The following is an 8,905-nucleotide window of genomic DNA, read 5'->3' as shown; positions in this document are numbered from 1 at the left end:
TGCGGAATTGGGGAGGGTAGCCTAGCCTAGAGAGCAGCTATCAGCCTAGCCTAGAGAGCAGGGCTATCAGCCTAGCCTAGAGAGCAGGGCTATCAGCCTAGCCTAGAGAGCAGGGCTATCAGCCTAGCCTAGAGAGCAGGGCTATCAGCCTAGCCTAGAGAGCAGGGCTATCAGCCTAGCCTAGAGAGCAGCTATCAGCCTAGCCTAGAGAGCAGCTATCAGCCTAGCCTAGAGAGCAGGGCTATCAGCCTAGCCTAGAGAGCAGGGCTATCAGCCTAGCCTAGAGAGCAGGGCTATCAGCCTAGCCTAGAGAGCAGGGCTATGAGTCTAGCCTAGAGAGCAGGGCTATCAGCCTAGCCTAGAGAGCAGGGCTATCAGCCTAGCCTAGAGAGCAGGGCTATCAGCCTAGCCTAGAGAGCAGGGCTATCAGCCTAGCCTAGAGAGCAGGGCTATCAGCCTAGCCTAGAGAGCAGGGCTATCAGCCTAGCCTAGAGAGCAGGGCTATCAGCCTAGCCTAGAGAGCAGGGCTATCAGCCTAGCCTAGAGAGCAGGGCTATCAGCCTAGCCTAGAGAGCAGGGCTATCAGCCTAGCCTAGAGAGCAGGGCTATCAGCCTAGCCTAGAGAGCAGGGCTATCAGCCTAGCCTAGAGAGCAGGGCTATCAGCCTAGCCTAGAGAGCAGGGCTATCAGCCTAGCCTAGAGAGCAGGGCTATCAGCCTAGCCTAGAGAGCAGCTATCAGCCTAGCCTAGAGAGCAGGGCTATCAGCCTAGCCTAGAGAGCAGGGCTATCAGCTTTCTTTGCAAATTGTCAAATTATTTACCAACTAAGTCAATTGTCTAATAATTTACCAACTAAATATTATTTTATTATGTACAGTATGTTATGTTTGTTTATGGAAATCTCTGTCTCAATAATGTATTCTGAAAAACGGGAATTTGTGAACTTCATTTCTCCTTCAACAGATTTCAAAAGATCATTTTTGTATGATTCTCATGCACCAGTATTGTGGAGATGTGTTAGTGTTGGTACCAATCTCTTCCTACTTCAGTCGACCTGTTGTTGTCCTTCCAAATAAGACAACGGTGTGCCATTGTTGAGAGCCGAAACCAGACTGGCACCCAGTCTTCAGCAGGCTGTGCCCTCTGGCCTGGTTGACAGAGGGCCAGGCCTACCTCTCTGCCATGCAGGATTTAACTGGCAGCCTTTCCTGCAACAGGCAACCCCCAGCTAACCTGGAACAGGCAACACATGCCTCCATGGATGGTGTCTCTGGCCAGGATGGACAGATCATGGAGCGGTTGGAAGAAAGACAGGAGAGTAACATACTGCAACGTCCTTGAATGAGAGAGGGAGTTCTGTAAAACTTCAAGGCCTCACTCATTTCAGTGACCTCTGACCTCACTGTGAGAACCCTGAGGATAGGGAGAGGAGTACGTCTACCTACTCTGGGTGGAAGAGAGGGCATTAGGGGTGAGAGAGAGGAAGTAAGAGGAGATGGATATAAAAGAAGGAGACAAGACATTGTGTGGGATAGAGGAGGAGACAGGGATATAGGTGAGACAGGTAAAGGGCAAGAGACAGGGATAGAGGTAACTACGTGTGACTCAGTGTCCAGCAAAACTGGCAGAGAAAGAGGGGGAAGAAAGAAGCGAAAGAATAGGAGACATAGAGCAGTATGACTGTCAGAGCAGTATGACTGTCAGAGCAGTATGTCTCTCAGAGCAGTATGTCTCTCAGAGCAGTATTACTGTCAGAGCAGTATGACTGTCAGAGCAGTATGACTGTCAGAGCAGTATGACTGTCAGAGCAGTATGACTGTCAGAGCAGTATGACTGTCAGAGCAGTATGACTGTCAGAGCAGTATGTCTCTCAGAGCAGTATTACTGTCAGAGCAGTATGACTGTCAGAGCAGTATGACGGTCAGAGCAGTATGACAGTCAGAGCAGTATGACGGTCAGAGCAGTATGTCTGTCAGAGCAGTATGACTGTCAGCAGTATGACTGTCAGAGCAGTATGACTGTCAGAGCGGTATGACTGTCAGAGCAGTATGACTGTCAGAGCGGTATGACGGTCAGAGCGGTATGACGGTCAGAGCGGTATGACGGTCAGAGCAGTATGACGGTCAGAGCAGTATGACTGTCAGAGCAGTATGACTGTCAGAGCAGTATGACTGTCAGAGCTGTATGACTGTCAGAGCAGTATGACTGTCAGAGCAGTATAACGGTCAGAGCGGTATGACGGTCAGAGCTGTATATCTGTCAGAGCAGTATGACGGTCAGAGCAGTATGACTGTCAGAGCAGTATGACTGTCAGAGCAGTATATCTGTCAGAGCAGTATGACGGTCAGAGCAGTATGTCTGTCAGAGCAGTATGTCTGTCAGAGCAGTATGACTGTCAGAGCGGTATGACTGTCAGAGCGGTATGACTGTCAGAGCGGTATGACTGTCAGAGCGGTATGACTGTCAGAGCGGTATAACGGTCAGAGCGGTATGACTGTCAGAGCGGTATAACGGTCAGAGCGGTATGGCAGTCAGAGCAGTATGACAGTCAGAGCAGTATGACAGTCAGAGCAGTATGACAGTCAGCTGTATGACAGTCAGAGCAGTATGACAGTCAGAGCAGTATGACAGTCAGAGCTGTATGACTGTCAGAGCAGTATGACAGTCAGAGCAGTATGACAGTCAGAGCAGTATGGCAGTCAGAGCAGTATGACAGTCAGAGCAGTATGACAGTCAGAGCAGTATGACAGTCAGAGCAGTATGACTGTCAGAGCAGTATGACAGTCAGAGCAGTATGACAGTCAGAGCAGTATGGCAGTCAGAGCGGTATGACGGTCAGAGCAGTATGACAGTCAGAGCGGTATGGCAGTCAGAGCGGTATGACGGTCAGAGCGGTATAACGGTCAGAGCGGTATGGCAGTCAGAGCGGTATGACAGTCAGAGCAGTATGACAGTCAGAGCAGTATGACAGTCAGAGCTGTATGACAGTCAGAGCAGTATGACAGTCAGAGCAGTATGACAGTCAGAGCAGTATGACAGTCAGAGCAGTATGGCAGTCAGAGCAGTATGGCAGTCAGAGCAGTATGACAGTCAGAGCAGTATGACAGTCAGAGCAGTATGGCAGTCAGAGCAGTATGACAGTCAGAGCAGTATGACAGTCAGAGCAGTATGAGAGCAGCTCAGCTTCATCCATTATTCATTAGGTAACCAGGACGGCAGAGAAGATGTGTGTGTGACTGAGGCAGTGGGGCCGGAGGTAGATAAAGCAGGTTAGTAGTGGTCTGAGTGACAGAGCCGGGCTTTTCACTGTGCTCTGTCGGCAGCGGTCCGTGGTGCTTGGTGGTGCCGCAGCCAAAGGTCCAGGCTGATCCTCTACTAACGACCTGCATGATGTATGAGTGGCACTGACACACACACACTCTCTCTAGCTCAGGCCGTTATCCCCACCTGCTTCATGACGCCCACTGTCATCCCCGTGCCCAAGAAAGGGAAAGTAACTGAACTGAATGACCACCGACCAGTAGCACTCACTTCCCTCATCATGAAGGGCTTCGAGGGGCTCGTCAAAGACCTTATCACCTCCTCTGTCCCCAACACACTCGACCTTGTCCAATTTGCCTTACCGCCCCGACAGATCCACTGACGACGCAATCACCATTGCACTGCACACTGCCCTCACCCACCTGGACAAGAGAAATGCATGTGAGGATGCTGTTCATCGACTACAGCTCGGCCTTCAATAACATAGTGCCCTCTAAGTTCACCACAAAGCTCACAGCCCTGGGACTGAACTCCTCCCTATGCAACTGGGTCCTGGACTTCCTGACGGGCCGAGGTAGGCAACATTAGCTCCTCCATACTGATCCTTAACAGGGGACCTCACCACGGTGCATCCGCTGTCCCCTCCTGTACTCCCTCTATACCAACGATTGCGTGGCCTCACACAATTCCAACTCCATCATCAAGTTCTCTGCCACACGACAGTATTAGGCCTGATTACCAACAACTGCGAGACGGCCTACAGGGAGGAGGTAGGTACTCTGACGGCATGGTGCAAGGAAAACAACATGACAAATGTAAATTATACTCAAAGTGGCAAAGATAAATGGTTCACAAACTTAAAGCTTGCCCCACTAACATGTGATAACTGTGATTATGATCCAAGCAGCACTATCAAATGCCAGCTGGACAGTGGCTGAACTGTTAATATACTCAGCGACAGAGACTTTATACAAGTAATGTAGGATGGAGATACAAAGCTACAACCAAGCAAGGCAAGGCTAAGGCTGTACGATGGCTCGGTTAATACACCAGTAGGGGAGTGTGAACCACGAGCAAATCATGAAGGGGAAACGTATGTGCTAAAATTCCAAATGGTGAAAACCTTGCAAAAGCCTCTCCTTTCAGCAGAAACGTGTGAAAAGCTCAACCTGCTGCAGCTCAACCACCAGCATGTCGTTCATCATGTCAGCACCAAAGAAACACTTAAGGTCCTCAGAGGCAATACTGAAACAGTTTGAGGATGTTTTTGAAGGGATGGGGACCAGGTGAGGTCCACATGGTGATGGATGAGTCTATCAGACCAGTTCAACAGTTTACCTGTCAAATCCCCATTCCACTGAAAGAAAAGATACTAAAGGCTGTTGATTCGAACAGGGTGTCATTATGAAGGTCACCAAACCTACTAAGTGGATAAGCAACATGGTTGTGGTGGCAAAACATTGCAAAATAAGAGTCTGCCTCAATCAAAGTGCCCTGAACAAAGTCATATGAAGGGCACATTACCAAATACCTACCATTGAAGAGATACTGCCAAGCCTTGAAAAAGTGATAGACAAAATGGTTACTGGCAGGTACGTTTAGATGAAAAAAGCAGTTACCTCACCACATTTTGGATCCCCAAGGGGAGATACCGGTGGAAAAGGCTACCTTTTGGAGTGTAACCAGCTGCAGAAGAATATCAGCCAAGGCAACATGATGCACCTCAGGGACTGACAGGAATAAGCACCATAGCTGATGACATCCTGGTATACGGCTGTGGTGCAGTACAGGACCATGACCACAGAAGCAGTACAGGACCATGACCACAGAAACAGTACAGGACCATGACCACAGAAACAGTACAGGACCATGACCACAGAAACAGTACAGGACCATGACCACAGAAGCAGTACAGGACCATGACCACAGAAGCAGTACAGGACCATGACCACAGAAGCAGTACAGGACCATGACCACAGAAACAGTACAGGGCCATGACCACAGAAACAGTACAGGACCATGACCACAGAAACAGTACAGGACCATGACCACAGAAGCAGTACATGACCATGACCACAGAAGCAGTACAGGACCATGACCACAGAAGCAGTACAGGACCATGACCACAGAAGCAGTACAGGACCATGACCACAGAAGCAGTACAGGACCATGACCACAGAAGCAGTACAGGACCATGACCACAACCTGACTCAGCTCTTACAAAGAGCAAAGGGAGTTGAATCTAAAGCTGAATAAAGACAAAGTTAAGCTCAGGCTCACAAGTATTACATTCATCCGACATCTTTTGACAGCTGAAGGCCTGAAGCCAGACCCCAAGAAGGTGGAGGCAGTACAGTAAATGCTGCCACCTACAGATGCAAAAAGCAGTGCAGCGACTGCTTGGTTTTGTAAATGACTTTCCCAAATTCCCACCTCATCTGTCTGATGTATGTGAGCCGTTGCGTCGGCTGACCGATAAAGATGCTCTTTGGGCGTGGCTTCCTCAACGTGATGCTGCACAGGAGCAAATCAAGAAATTGGTAAGCAACCAACCAATGCTGAAATACTATGACATCTCTGAGGAAGTGACCCTACAATGTGATGCAAGTGACAAAGGCCTAGGGGCAGCACTCCTGCTGAAGGGGCAGCCCATTGCATTTGCTTCGAGGACATTGACACCTACAGAGCAAGGATATCCCAAACTGAGTAGCTAGCCATAGTGTTAGGATGCGACCGTTTTGATCAATACCTTCATGGTAGGGACTTTAACACGGTGCACACTGACCACAAACCACTTGAGGTTATCTTTAAAAAAAACTCTTCTGTCTTCCCAGAAGCCACTTCAATGGATGATGCTAAAGCTTCAGCGTTATCAACTACAGGTAGTATACAAGAAAGGAACAGAGTTTCACATTGCAGATTTCTTGTCTAGAGCATCACTACCGACAACTAGTCACCCGCAATATCGGACAAATGAGACAGTATATGCTCTACAGGCTGAGGTTGAAGATGTGAACCATGCCACTGATACAAACATCTCCACGCAGACACGGGATGCTAGCAAAGCTCATTCAGCAGAGTACAATGCTTCAGTCTTTTATCCTAAGAGTCTGGCCGGACACAAGAAAGAGTTTGCCCAACCTGGTTAGGGACTGCTGGACATACAGAGACACGGATCTGGAAACGGATCTGTTCACTGTCAAGAACGTTCCTTTTCTGATTATAGTGGACTAGTATTCCGATTTTTGGGAGGTGGAGAAAGTGATTAACACAACAGCGGCTTGCATCTTCGACTGTTGTAAGCAGCAGTTTAGCAGATATGGCATACCTGACAGTGGTGTAGTTACGGATCATGGTCCACAGTTCATGAGTCAAGACTTTGCTTTTTTTCAAAAGCCTGGGAAATCCCTCGTGACCTCCTCATTCTACCACAGTCAGAGTAATGGCAAGGTTGAGTCAGCAGTGAAAATACATTATATATATACTGCTCAAAAAAATAAAGGGAACACTTAAACAACACATCCTAGATCTGAATGAAAGAAATAATCTTATTAAATACTTTTGTCTTTACATAGTTGAATATGCTGACAACAAAATCACACAAAAATAATCAATGGAAATCCAATTTATCAACCCATGGAGGTCTGGATTTGGAGTCACACTCAAAATTAAAGTGGAAAACCACAATACAGGCTGATCCAACTTTGATGTAATGTCCTTAAAACAAGTCAAAATGAGGCTCAGTAGTGTGTGTGGCCTCCACGTGCCTGTATGACCTCCCTACAATGCCTGGGCATGCTCCTGATGAGGTGGCGGATGAACTCCTGAGGGATCTCCTCCCAGACCTGGACTAAAGCATCCGCCAACTCCTGGACAGTCTGTGGTGCAACGTGGTGTTGGTGGATGGAGCGAGACATGATGTCCCAGATGTGCTCAATTGGATTCAGGTCTGGGGAACGGGCGGGCCAGTCCATAGCATCAATGCCTTCCTCTTGCAGGAACTGCTGACACACTCCAGCCACATGAGGTCTAGCATTGTCTTGCATTAGGAGGAACCCAGGGCCAACCGCACCAGCATATGGTCTCACAAGGGGTCTGAGGATCTCATCTCGGTACCTAATGGCAGTCAGGCTACCTCTGGCGAGCACATGGAGGGCTGTGCGGCCCCCCAAAGAAATGCCACCCCACACCATGACTGACCCACCGCCAAACCAGTCATGCAGGAGGATGTTGCAGGCAGCAGAACGTTCTCCACGGCGTCTCCAGACTCTGTCACGTCTGTCACATGTGCTCAGTGTGAACCTGCTTTCATCTGTAAAAAGCACAGGGCGCCAGTGGCGAATTTGCCAATCTTTGTGTTCTCTGGCAAATGCCAAACGTCCTGCACGGTGTTGGGCTGTAAGCACAACCCTCACCTGTGGACGTCGGGCCCTCATACCACCCTCATGGAGTCTGTTTCTGACCGTTTGAGCAGACACATGCACATTTGTGGCCTGTTGGAGGTCATTTTGCAGGGCTCTGGCAGTGCTCCTCCTTGCGCAAAGGCGGAGGTAGCGGTCCTGCTGCTGGGTTGTTGCCCTCCTACGACCTCCTCCACGTCTCCTGATGTACTGGCCTGTCTCCTGGTAGCGCCTCCATGCTCTGGACACTACGCTGACAGACACAGCAAACCTTCTTGCCACAGCTCGCATTGATGTGCCATCCTGGATGAGCTGCACTACCTGAGCCACTTGTGTGGGTTGTAGACTCCGTCTCATGCTACCACTAGAGTGAAAGCACCACCAGCATTCAAAAGTGACCAAAACATCAGCCAGGAAGCATAGGAACTGAGAAGTGGTCTGTGGTCCCCACCTGCAGAACCACTCCTTTATTGGGGGTGTCTTGCTAATTGCCTATAATTTCCACCTGTTGTCTATTCCATTTGCACAACAACATGTGAAATGTATTGTCAATCAGTGTTGCTTCCTAAGTGGACAGTTTGATTTCACAGAAGTGTGATTGACTTGGAGTTACATTGTGTTGTTTAAATGTTCCCTTTATTTTTTTGAGCAGTGTATATTCAAAAGTATGTGGATACTACTTCAAATTAGTGGATTTGGCTATTTCAGCTAATTTTATACAGGTGTATAAAATCGAGCACACAGCCATGCAATCACCATAGACAAACATTGGCAGTAGAATGGCCTTACTGAAGAGCTCAGTGACTTTCAACGTGGCACTGTCATAGGACACCACCTTTCCAAGAAGTCAGTTCATCAAATGTCTGCCCTGCTAGAACTGCCGGGTCAACTGTAAGTGCTGTTATTGTGAAGTGGAAACATCTAAGAGCATCAACGGCTCAGCCGCTAAGTGGTAGGCAACACAAGCACACCGAATGGGACCGTCAAGTGCTGAAGCGCGTAGCACGTAAAAATTGTCTGTCGTCTTTTGCAACACTCACTACCAAGTTCTAAACTGCCTCTGGAAGCAATGTCAGCACAATAACTTTTTGTCGGAAGCTTCATGAAATGGGTTTCCATGGCCGAGTAGCCGCACACAAGCCTAAGATCACCATGCGCAATGCCAAGCGTCGGCTGGAGTGGTGTAAAGATCGCTGCCATTGGACTCTGGAGCAGTGGAAACGCGTTCTCTGGAGTGATGAATC

The sequence above is a fragment of the Salmo salar genome, chromosome ssa10, assembly GCF_905237065.1.
Source record: "Salmo salar chromosome ssa10, Ssal_v3.1, whole genome shotgun sequence".
Classification (NCBI taxonomy): domain Eukaryota; kingdom Metazoa; phylum Chordata; class Actinopteri; order Salmoniformes; family Salmonidae; genus Salmo; species Salmo salar.
This window is presented reverse-complemented; position numbering follows the sequence as displayed.